Genomic DNA, 13,612 nt, shown 5'->3' with positions numbered 1-13,612 from the left:
AATTTGCTGCTCCTGGTGATAATTTTTTCCACTGCTTTTATTTCATACTACTGCAGTCACCTGGCTTCCCTCCATTAGTGAGAAAGGCTGGCAGTTTTTATACAATATCTCTTGATGTAGCCCTAGTTTAATACAGATGCAACTAAGGAAATTTTAAACATATCTAATTTATCATCTGGAGACAGGATATAGTTTGGTTCCCGGGAAATATATTAAATATGTCAAGAGAACTGAAGCTTGGAGAAATTAAACTTTTCATCCTGGACATCTGGAATTTCACTTACTTAGTGACATTCAGATGTCTCAATGAAAATGAGAAAGACAGGATAGATAGATAGATAGATAGATAGATAGATAGATAGATAGATAGATAGATAGATAGATAGATAGATAGATAGATAGATAGATAGATAGCGGGCGGGCAGGCAGGCAGGCAGGTAGAGAGACAGACAAACAGACAGACAGACAAACAGACAGACAGACAGACATAGGCTGGTTCTAGAACAAAGAAATATTTGAATTTTCTCTAGGGGAAAAATTAATAGTTATTATTGGGAAAGGGACTAGATTTTCTCCATAAATAAAGAATTAATAATAAAACCATAAAAGCATAAATATCTAGAGAAAAACCAATTGTGCTGCAATTTCTTGTAATAATGAACTTCTTTCACAGGAGGTAGCAATATGTAGTTGACCATGAAAAAACAAATATGGTCAGTGAAATCTGCTTAGTGTTTGAGAAGGAAGGGAGGGAGGGAAGAAAGACAATTCTGGAAGAAGACAATAGCAAACACTGTTCTTACAACTAATTAAACTGTGTCTTGGCATTGGTGTCCAGCCAAGCCAAAAGGTTCTTTTAGGATTCAGAGACAATAACCACACTTGGGAAGAATAGGCAATGCAATAAAAGTTTTTTTGCTGGAAGGTTTAAATTACTCAGGGAAGCTTAAAAGAAATATGACCAAAAGCATGCTTCTTCTGCTGCCAGAGGTCCTGTCAAGGCAGCAGACAACACCCCAGCCAGTCCAGTGAACAGCATATTATCCATATGCCTTAAGCCTGAAGCCTTCAAAATTGCAAGTGTCTCTGACTGCCTTTTATTCTTAAACCTCACTTTATTCTGACCATAAGCTTGTCCTTGGGCCAAATGCCAAGGGCATCCTTATCTGAGTATATCTGGATCTTTTCAAGTGTGCTTATTAGGGAAGAGCCTTGTGTTAGCCAGAAGCCTCGGCTATATAACTTTGTGTCACTTTTTCTGCACTGAGAGAAGCCCAAGTATAATCAGATTTGGGAAAAGCAGTGTTAAGAGTGGGCTTTAAAAACCTACTTTTCTAATGGATTAACATTTGTTGATGTGGTTAGAATATATTTTCCCTTTGGGATTATGTCACTTGCCTAAGTTTTGTACTTCAATTCTCTCATCATTTTTCGAACAATCTTAACATGCTAGCCAACAATTCTTGAGCTAGCAGAAAAGTGGGCCAGCATAACATTTTGATTGGAAGTATACTCGTCTTCTCCTTTAAAAGAACAAAATGAGCAAAAATAGCAACCTAAGCCGGACATATGAGTTGGAGCCCTGAACTGCAACTTCAGAAAACAAATAGGAATTGAAGCCTTTGGGATCTTTCCTAATAATTGTGGGGATTTTAAAACGCAGATGAATCAGTGATTTGAAAAGTTTAAATAGGCAATTTATAATAAATAACTTGTCCTACCAAGCTTGTGGGAAATTTCAGACTGTACTTATGGTTTTTTTTCCCCTATTTAACATTGTACTTTTCTATTTGGCCATATACCTATGGAGATTAACAACAACAAAAAGAAAATGATATATATATTTTAAAAAATATAACATTAAAGATTAAACATCTATATGATCACTGAAGTATTGCAGTGCACAAACATTATAAAAACAAATTATTTTATTATTAATTCCTATTGATATCTGCCTTTCTATCTGAAGATACAGAAGACCTATGGACTTAGGGCAGAACATAGTGCCATAATGGTTACTATACCTGTGGACATTGCTGAGCTTCTCTTATTAATTTTAACAAGTAGACAGATTTGAGTTAAGACATTAAGTCATTTCTCAAGTTATTTAGAAGTTTAAAGGTTAATATCAATACCTTAAATCAGGGATGTCAATTTTGGCCACTTTAAGATTTGTGGGCTTCAATTCCCAGAATTCCCCCCAAGCCAATTTGGGAGTTGAAGTCCCCAACTCTTAAAGTGGCCAAGGCTAGACACCCTGCCTTAAATTGTATCTAGAAGCAAGTAGCAATTGGTTGAGGTTGTTTTTAGCCTAGGCATTGTATAATTTCTCTACCTTGATCTAGTTAACAGACAGTATTTGGATATTGTACTAAATGCAAAGCCTGGAACATTTTAAGAGTGCATGGAAATAACAAGCAGGAGTACAACTAAGGCATTGCAAATATTACTATGGTTTCCAGCAGAGATTTCCTATTGAGGTTTACTGTATCAATTACTTTTGTAAAAAAACCAAACAAATAAAGGATCTTATTACCCATTCCAGGTCAAAGTCGTGTCTTCAGTTAAACTCAATCAATAATGCTTTTAATTTGTTCTGAAATAATTTCCATTAGATGTGGTTTCACACATCATAAAATATATTTACATGTGGAAAACACTTTCTTTGGCAAAGCAGACATGTTCCTTCTTTTATACATGCTGAGTCAACCTCAGCTCTTTTATACAAAGAATGTGCATTTTTTCTAAGCAAAAGGTCAGGAAGAAAGCAGACCAATATATATATTTAAGTATTATCTCTGCCATTGAAAAAAATAGTACAATTGTAAAAATGCTCACAAAAACTCCAGTGTCTTTTTACTGTTTTTTTTTTTTAAATTTGAAGATAAATTAAATGGCTTGAATTATGAGAACTCTATGTAAGTATTCTTCTTCTGCACATTAAGCAGCTATGGGATAAATTGTTTAAGTCTGTGCTTGCCCACGTATCAAGGAAATTCATTACACCATAATAACTCTGGCTAGAGGACTATTTCAGTAGAACATCAGAAGAAGATAAACTGAATGTTCCTTAGAATTCATAAATCTGGAAAACAAAACCTTGAATTGTCCGATTTAAGTGGCATATGATTTAACTGGTCTTATGACTTTAAATGTTTTGTAACCAGCTGTTGTGTCAAAATACACATTGGTAAACCATAAACCATATTTGTAGCACATGCTTCTGAATGTCAGCCAAGAAGAAAGTTTTGGAATTATGAATACAAAGTTAAGAAATAAGTTTATATTGAAATTAAAACTAGTAGGTCAGAAGTCCTTTGCAAATATTCTTTTTGATTTCCTTTTTACAAGCCAAAACTGTTTCGGTCCTCCAGAAGTTTTTATGAAATTCTTTGTTATGGGTCATTCCCAAAATAGCGCTTTCGAACAAAACCTGCTTGCATACACATTTGGATTATTTACACTCTAACATTTGGACATATCCTCAGTAAAATTATAAAAAAAAACCTCCCAACCCACCAGCTAATAAGCTACATATTAATATAAGGGTGGAGGGATTAATGTGTATTTGGTTAGTGTTGGAAAGAAACTAAGATAAGTACTGAGTCATCTGTGAACTTGTTTTCATGGGGAGCATATTAACAATACACTCACATAATTTTTCTCATTTAAATAATAACATCAGTTCTTGTAACATTATGGAAATTATGTGATTTTCATCATTTGCATAATGATATCATTACACAAAAGATACTTAGGATGTGATTTACATCATTAACTTATTTTATTATATTACTCAGTGACTGAATTGATGTAAAAGCCACCATTCATTGTATCTCAGTATAAACTAGGCTTTAGATGTTAACCCTAGAGAAGAAGTGTTCTTCAGATACTGTGGTCCTAAGCCATGGACCCTTCAGGGGGTTATTACCAGCAAGCAATGAAATGGAAGCTGAAATGGACCATATAAAATTGGCACAATAGTGTGCTTTATGTGGAATGTGAAATGGAGACCCACAGATGAAGCATCATATACAATTTACCAAAAGATAAGGCAACATGAAGTTTAGATCTTAGCATATTATTAACCTTTGCAAGGAGGTACAATAAATAGCACCCTTAATTCATTAATGTTGTCATAAATTAATTAAATATATTATGGTGCAAGGCCAACAACATAGGATATCCTACCAGAACAAAATAATGCATGATAAAACAGGCAGTATTTATTTGTTGAATTTAGAACACCACCCATGTCACTCATAAAGTAAGTCTGTGATGATGTACATTTAAAATACAAAACCTAAAAACCTAAATCTAAAAATACAATAGCATAAACACAGCCAGATAAAATCAAGAATAAAATACATTAAAAATTAAAAGGTGGTGGTGGGAGGCTGTCAAGGCTCCAGGCACCCCAAGGATTGCATGCCGCTTAGCAATGCCCATGCCAGTTGGCAGAGCTAGGTCTTCAAGCTCCTAACAAAGGCCAGGAGAGAGAGGAGCTGCGTCACCTCTGGGGGAGACAACATTATTATTATTATTATTATTATTATTATTATTATTATTATTATTATTATTATTATTATTATTATTATTATTATTATTTGTTTTGCTGTTAATTGCACAGTCAGACAGATGTTCAAACTGGATGTGGCATTTTTATTCACCTGTTGAGTCTTTCCAAAGGACCTGGGATAGCGGATGTTGATGTTTGATGGTGTTGGAGATAATGTCAAAGGACATAAGCTGTTCTGAATAAAGGCGCCTTTCTGTGATAGAATGTTCCATATGATTAGTGCTACAGCAGAAAAGGCTCTTCTTGACCCCACCAGATTATTCCGGAAAGAAGCCATGACAGAGAAAGCCCTCTTCCTGGACCCTTCTTTAACCGAGCATACCTTCCCTACCTGACCCTATGGGACAGGCTGACATGAGGAGGATGAAACAGCATAACATAAAACAAAATTGTTGTTTTATGTATTACAGTTGGATGCAGTTTTGCAAGTATCTCATTATTTATTCTTGCATTAGCCACTATCACGTCCTCAATATTCATTGTAGATATTTTGCATAATTAAATACATTATTGATAATGTTCCTATGGCACGACAAGGACTTCCAGTTTTCTTTGGTTCAAGTGGAGCTTGTCTTGTGCAGTTGGTAGTGTTAATCTCCCAACTTGTTAACTATTTCTAGTCTTTTATAATGACAATTACATGGATGTTGAATGAGGTTTTTTTATGTGACTGCTTTGAAATACTGGCAAATCAATTCAGAGTATAGATGCTAACTTTCCCATCTTTGAAGCTGTGGGACATAATTGAGCCTTATTAGGAAATAGCTGAACTTTGACTTGGAATCACATAAGAAATTGATGTAATCAAGTAATCCCATTTTGAAAAAAGAATGGGAAAATGTTTGTAACTTCTTCACATGTTTGTAGCTTCTTCATATAGCATCATTACGCTATTGAGAGACTTTGGCTAAGCAAGGGATCAATGTTTTGAATCAATTGATTAGTAAAGGCTCTTTTAAGCATTTTGAAAGGTTACTTTTAAATAGAACTTATCTGAATCATATGCCTGACATGATATACAGTTAAAATGTAATTCAGATGTAATGGCAGCTGCAGAAGTAACTAAAATATTTGGATGTATAAGAAACGTTGCATTTGAAGCAAAACCAACAGTTCACTTTTATGTGACATTAAATAAAAATATGAAAGTTAATATAAATAATATATATATATGAAATAAGAAATTAAAACACCCAAATCTGGAAAATTAATGGGCCTAAGTTAATACATACATTAATACAATCTGGGGAAAACATAAAATATTACCTTTATGGCTTAGCAATAAACTTAAATTATTTCCAACTTATTGGACTCTTCAAAGAATTATCTTAAAAGGTTGGATATTAGAATTTTTGTGCTGAATTTGTAAGAAGTGTAGGGCTTTGATCCTATAATTTGGATATGTTCCTTCATGTCCTTCTTTGCGTCCCAAGTTAATGCATACATTAATACAAACTTGGGGGAAAATGTAATAGTTAAAGAAAGAGATGGGATGCTGAACTATATCTCAAAACTATGAAATATGATATTTTATGAAGAACTCTAGCCAGGGGTGGGATTCAAATTTTTTAACAACCGGTTCTGTGGGCGTGGCTTAGTTGGTGGGTGTGGCTTGGTGGTCATGTGACTGGGTGGACATGGCTTGGTGGTCATGTTATTGGCTGGGTGTGGCCAAGTCAATACTACTCACATCGAGGCACGCATCTCCTCACCTGGCCTCTCATGACTGTGGGGATGCTGCAACAGTCGTAAGTGTGAAAAATGGTCAGAAGTCACTTTTTTCAGTGCCATTGTAACTTTGAATGGTCACTTCACACAAGCAAAGTACCAGCAAAGGAGGAGGAAAAAACTCCAGAGATGTTCCTGAGACAGGAAGTCTAGTCCTGCCAAGAATGTAATAAGGGTTAACAGAGAGGCAGTTTCTGTAAGCAACACCAGAATGTTTCCTTCCTGCCTTCCTTACAGGATTAGGCCAGTAATTTCTTTTAACAACCGGTTCTCCGAACTGCTTAGAATGTTAACAACCGGTTCTAGCGAATAGGTGCAAACTGGTAGAATCCCACCCCTGACTCTAGCCTTATCAAAGCTGGCATTCAGCCCATGTGGAAAGAACTCCTGATATTAAAGATGTATGGATCCATTTCTTTACATACACTTATTGTAAAACTGGGTATAATGGTTAATCTAAGATTGAAGACCTTAAGATCTAAATCTGAAAGATAAATATAAATCCAGGCTTTCTAATTCTAATAAAGTGTTAAGAAGTAACCACAGACTTAAGATCTGAGTCTCAAAAAGGAGCAAAAACTAACCCATAAGTAGACCTGATCAACTTTAGCTGATCTTGAAAAATTTAGCAGAATTACAACTGCTTGATATTTGGATGAGAGAGAGCACTAGATGATCCCAGAACTGAAAACTATACATGGAAATTTAAAATAATTTTCAAAGGAGGCAAAGATTAAAAAAAAACCAAAACCCACCTCCATATTACTGCCATGGAAACTGCATGGAAGTGTCTATATCACCAAGAGATGAGCTGAACTCAAGGGAACCCTAGGAATAGCCTCATTCTCATTGCTGGCAAGAAAGATCTAGTGCACACACACACACACAAACACACACACACACACCTTTTAAAAAATGTAATGTAATACATATGTAGCTCTCCAATAGCCCTCTTAAAACACCACACCCCATTCCCTTCAGCAGTTATTATGAAATCACACTAAGACCAGAAAATGGTCAATTCTTCTCTGACAAATGTATTTCAGCAATGCAATGATATGATTTTAAGCAGAGACAGATTTTCAGCATCTGTAGCTGTTTAGTAAGCAGATAAGAAAGCCAAGGTAACCAGCAATTTTTTCTTACTCCTCAAAGTGTCATAGGTACATACTGCAGTGCCGATAAGGTCCCACAAGCTTCTAGTCTCCAGAAGTAGCTTCTTCACATAGCATCACTACACAACTGAATCTATTTCCACATGTCCATATACACAGGAAACATAACCAAATAAATTTATTGTAAAAGATACATTAACAGAATCTTGAAAGTTTGGAAATACATCTCTTCCTCCATTTCCTTTATAGTCCAAGAAACTCTTCTGTGACAAAGAATTTCTTCTGTGTCTCTTGCCAGCCCATGTTTCTGACAGGGGCTCAACTGTCTTTTATATGACCCTTCCCTTTGCTGTTTCCCAAAAACATTCCCACATACCATTATATCACAGGAGGAACAATAGAACCAACCTGGACAAAGAATGAAAATATGTAGTCCTTATGATGATGATGATTGTTATTAATCATAAGGGCTGTATATTGATTGCCATGACTAGATTGCTCATCGTAAAATAATCACTATGAGTCACAGAAGAATAAAAACATAATTTGAGTTCATTCAAAGTGGACAACTCAAAGCTTGGCAAAGTCAAAATCCACTCCAGTGACAACCAATGTGTAGCAGATAAAGGGATAGAGTAGAATCAATTTCAAAACCTGCTATACATTGACTTAAACCAACCTTTTTCGGGTTTCTTTGTGTTAACCTGAACAAAGATGGTAATTTAAATAGCAGTTAATGTTAATTTTATGGGGCACAGTGGCCTAGCATTTAAAAGGCTTAGAAGACCCAAGCACTGGTGAGATACCATTCTTGTCCAGCTCCTGCCAACCTAGCAGTTCAAAAGCATGCAAATGTAAGTGGATAAAGATACCACTTTGGTGGGAAGATAACAGCATTCTGGTCACATGACCATGGAATTGTCTTCAGACAACACTGACTCCTTTAGATAGAAAACAGATATGAGCACTGCCCCCTAGAGTCAGACCTGACTGAACAAGGGAAACCTTTTACTTTTTAATGTTATTTTTTTCTGAAGTAAAGACCTAGCACAAATTCCCAAATCTATTTTGTCATAATCATTTTCAAAATCTGAACATACATGCATACATTCATGAGAAAAATGTAGACACAGCATTTTAAGAAGAAATTGGAAAATGGTTTGTTAGGAAAGATGGAGCCCATATGTACAAATACAAACTTTGTAAAAGGAGAAAGTTCCAGTCAAATAATTAGAATTTTAAGAGCTCCATGACCAATATAAATGCTAGTTAATCAAGGTTAGCTATTTCTGTACTTACTTAAATGCCATAAAAGAGGTTACCATTAATGATTTTCAATTTAGCAGCCATAAATAATGCAGAGTATTTAAAAGTCTTGATTAGATAGCATGTATATAATGTGAAATAATTATGACGTGTCTATCAAAGATGAGAGCTTAGTAAAGAAGCGAAACCGCACTTACATCAACATCATTGCCTTTTATTTACCATATTTTTCTGACTAAAACTGACACATATTCTTTGAGATACTTAGAAAAAAGACTTAGATCTCTTCTGCAGAACATTAGCGTGAATTATCGTTTCTATTCAAACAAAATTTTTTGAGAAGTTGCTTCTATTGAAAACATGTTTTCTTAATAGTTTCAATACATTGGTGTGTTTGACCAGAATGCCACAAATGATTTCTATTTTGTGAGCAAAATAAATGGGAATAGCATACAAATTCCAAATGAAGTAGCACAATTGCAGACCTGGTGACATGCAAGATTCATTTTCCCTAAGATTATTGTGTGCTTTTGGGAAAGTGGATGACTTGGGGGTCTACTAACTTCCATACAAATAATTTTTTTAGTGCAATGTTTCGTTTTCAGAAACCCACTGTATTATCCATACAAATTAGCAGACTGCGATTGTGTCACATGCAAAGAATCAGGACCATTCATAAGATTGCAGCGTAGATTTTTTTTCAAACCTATACACAAGAATTATGCAGCTCTGGTGGCCTAGAGGCTGTGAATTCCATCCTAGGTAGAGGCTAATATTTGGAGTAGATTCTCCTGCTCAAGCAGGGGGTTGGACTAGATGACCCCCAAGTTCCCTTCCAATTCTGTTGTTCTATGATTCTAAAAGAATCTGGTCAACTAAAATTCAACACTAAATTGGTGCCAGAAAAGAGACAACAGAATTCAGGAGAGATTGGACCTGGAGCACTTGTGGGAACGCAACTATTCTATGATGTGCTTAGCTCTGCCTATTCTTTTTTTTTTTTTTTTTGAAAATTTTATTTGGGTTTTCACAAAAACAAAATACAAATAAAACATCTTTTTTGAAAATAGCATAGTCCCAGGTTATCACTTCTTCATACAGACACAAAACTCAATTTCATGCTCATTTTTATATTCTATTCCATATCTTATTACCATTTTATATTTTCTACATAGTTTTTCCCCTCTTCTAATTTTCTCAACTTTGTTTTGATTATCTCAATTCAAATCATTATATTTATACTTTTGTCTGTCCTGTTACAATTTCACATTATCTTTTCTTATTAAGCAAATTTTTCTCTGTAGTTACCAATTAGAGTATGACACCTTTATATCCTTTAATTTTATCCATTCAAGCTCTTATTTAAGCTTCAATGTATAGCTTTAAGATTATAGCATTCAATATAATACATAACTTCCAATCGAATTCTGCTTGGTACATTCTTAAAATAGACACTATATTCTTAAAAAGAAATATATATATATATATATATATATATATATATATATATATATATATATATATATATATATATATATATATATATATATATATATATACACCGTGTTTCTCCAACAATACGGCCTCCACCAATAGGAAGCCCCACCATGTTTTATTGGCATAAAATCAAATTAAGCCCCTCCCCCAAATTAAGCCCCATATTAAACATGCGAAATGGGGGGAGCAGGGGGCTTGCCGTTAGTAAGTACTTTTGTTGCATGCCCGGATATGGTGCTGCCTGCGTTGGTGGGGCACTTCATATCGGAGACCTTCCACCATTGCTTCTCCCTTCTCCTTGCTGCCCTTGCTGCATGCGGCGTTTGGCGCAGCCACGTCGCGCCAGTCAGGCTCCTCCCTGCAACCGGAGCCCTGAGGAGACACTTGGCTTCAGGCGCTCCCGTCTTCCCTTTGCTTTCGAAGGTAAAGTGAATTATTTACAAAGCCTCCCCTGCCCGAGAGGGCAGCCCAACCCCACGTGGGGAGGCTAATTTTCCGGGGCCTCTTCCGTTCCTCCCGACCTCCCTACGCTGCGCGCCTCTGACGCAGCGCCGCTCCCTTCAGCCCAGCGAGCTCTTCCACCTCAAAGAAAGGCCAGGCGGGCGGCTGCGGAGCAGCAGCAGCGGGTCTGAGCCGCTCGCAGCGAGCAGAACCACCACCCGTAGCCTGACGGGGAGAACGAGCGAGGTTAGCGCCCGCCAGCTAGCCGGGCGAGATTTGGGAACGAGGGGCAGGAGGAGGCACGCACACACCCGTGGCTCACTTTCCCAGCTTTGCCCAGCCCTTACGGCTCTGGCGCGGCCCTGGCAGGATGAGCGGAGGGTCCGGCGGGGAGGCGCTCGCTGCCCGCCAGGGCGCGCCAGAGCCGTAAGGGCTGGGCAAAGCTGGGAAAGTGAGCCGCGGGTGTGTGCGTGCCTCCTCCTGCCCCTCGTTCCCAAATCTCGCCGGCTGGCGGGCGCAACCTCGCTCGTTCTCCCGCTCGGGCTACGGGTGGTGGCTGTTTAACTGCTAGTGGGGGTGTAACTTGATTGGGTGGGGCTTGGCTTGTTCTGATTGGGTGGGGGTGTGTTCTCATTGGTAGGGGGTTTGGCTGTGTTCTGATTGGTTGGGGGTTGGCCGTGTTCTGATTGGCTGGAGGCGTGTTCTGTTCAGGTGGGGGCTTGGTTGTGCTCAGGTTAGTCTTAGTTGCTGGGGGATTTGAGCTGGTGAGCTGTGATCCTGCTGTTTGGCTTTGAGTTCGTGGTCGTGCCGCATCTTCATGGTGGGGGTCAGTTCGCTTCATGTATGGCTTGGAGGGGTTTGAAGTGGGTAGTGATGCAGCTGCAGTGCGTCTTCTGGTCCGTATGTAAATAAAACACATTCCATTCCAATTCAATTCTATCATTAATATGCATTAAAATCTTTAACATTTCTTTTCAATTGAATATCATACTTCCTTGGGAACACTTATAAACTTTCCATAGTTAATTCTTTTTTTCCCCATATTTCTCACTTATATTTTTATAAATCATTACTAATAATTAAAAATGTTCCCTTTTAATTCTCCCAATCATTTTAATTCATTTATTTATTAACAAATATCCCACTGCATTACAATAAATATTTTATCCATCATCATATTTTCTAAAGTTATTTCTATTTGTAATATAACAAAGCTATCTTATGTACCTTTGCAGAATCCCTTTTAGAATTAAATTTTCACCCATTATCTCTAAACAAACTTCTGGTTACAATCCTTATATCTTTTCCCTGTTTCTCCATTTCTTGTTTCTGTCTTTTACAACTTCTTTTCCTTGCCTTCTTCCCCCTCTTCTTCCCTCCCCTTTTACCCCTCGTCTCTCTACTTCTAACTCTCTCATCTGTAATCCCCTCTTCTGTTGCTTTCTAATATTATACTTATCTTTCAAATTGTTCTTCTTCTTTTTGGTTGTTTTTTCTAATCTTAAACCTTTCACTCTCTTTCCCCCTTTCCCCCCCTTAAAATTATTTGATCATTAAAGATGGCTTCTTCTTTGTCCCAATCTTCTTGTTCTGCAAGCGTTTCTTGTTGCTTCTCATAGTTCCAGATCTCCATTTCTAAGAATTGAAACACGAAGCCAAAAGAACTTCTCCCTTCTTGTGCGTCTTCTTTCCATTTTTAAAGTTCCATTTTCAGTTCTTCTAAGAGTGATACCATTTTAATTAATTTTACCAGTTAATTTTAGTCATCTAGATGCAAAAACCAAAAATCACCAAGTAATCCAAATAATCCAAAGCTGTTTCTACTTTCTTCTTTTTCCACTTTCTCTTCCTGGGGTTGTTACCAAGTTTCCATTAAAATGTATCTTTGAGGAATCTTGTTAAAATTTCACTGTAAGTTCCTTTTAATTACAGTTCCATTCCTTAATTCTAGGCAGTCTCCTCCATTTTTCCAGATCCTGCCCTTCTATTCTTTTTTTTCTCCTTTCCAGCTTTTAAAAACTTTTAAATGTCCAGAAATCTTTATTATCCCTTTGACTTTTACTTTCAGCTTAGATGCCTATTAATGTCAAAGTGGATTTTTTTCAGTTTCTTGCTTAAGTCTCTTAGCTGTCAGTATAAGGAAGGGAAGAAAAAAAACCTAATCCTTTCCCTTCTCTCTCTCCTTCGCAGCTTCAAAATCTTCTTTGGGAACAATGTTGTTAAGTTTAAATTCCAGGGTACCTTATTTGTTGCTTTTGCTGTTTGACCCGGTCAACCAAAACTTTCTCTTCTTATCTTCCTCCTGCACATTCTTTTCCGGTCGAGTTCTTCTTTGTGGTGGCCATTTCTGACCACCGCTGCAACCGCCCGGAAAGGGAGTAATGGCCAGCTGGGGAGGAGAGATGCGGCTCTCCTCAACCCTGCAGGCAGTTTCCCCCTCTTCACCACCTCTATGGGGTGGCTTAGCCCCGAAACCAGCCGGCTCGGGTTGCTCCAGCAGCGGGCACGGATCAAAGCCTCGGAGAGACGAGATTGGTCTGTCGCCGAAGAAGCTCAAACCCAGCTCTGCCTATTCTTCTCCTACTAATTGGTTGCATACGCACTTCTATAGATTTAATCCACACATTTGCCTCTCTTATCACACACCCACTATTTTTATTTACATTAAAAAAAAACCTTGGAATTCTCACCCTGAACAATTATTAGATACATAATTTGCAGAAAAGACAATTTCCCCTGTTTTTAGGAAGCTTATTTCCTGTACTTCTGCTCATATATGGGAAATTATTTACTTGTTTTTGAAAATACAAAGTGGAAAGTTAAGTGAAATGTGTTAATTTCTTGTTGTACTGTGAAATTTCAGTATAAAGAAACAAAAATTGAAGGTTTGTGCACAAATGTATGCAACTCCTGCATAAGTGCTCTCAAATAATTGGAACATTTCATGGGAATAATTGGAGGATTGTATAGGAGTATCACAACTGAC

This window comes from Notechis scutatus, chromosome 3, assembly GCF_049901735.1.
Source record: "Notechis scutatus isolate UNSWTSFEM ecotype Mainland chromosome 3, rNotScu1.2, whole genome shotgun sequence".
Classification (NCBI taxonomy): domain Eukaryota; kingdom Metazoa; phylum Chordata; class Lepidosauria; order Squamata; family Elapidae; genus Notechis; species Notechis scutatus.
The sequence above is the reverse complement of the archived record's forward strand: the minus strand, read 5'-3'. Positions refer to the sequence as shown.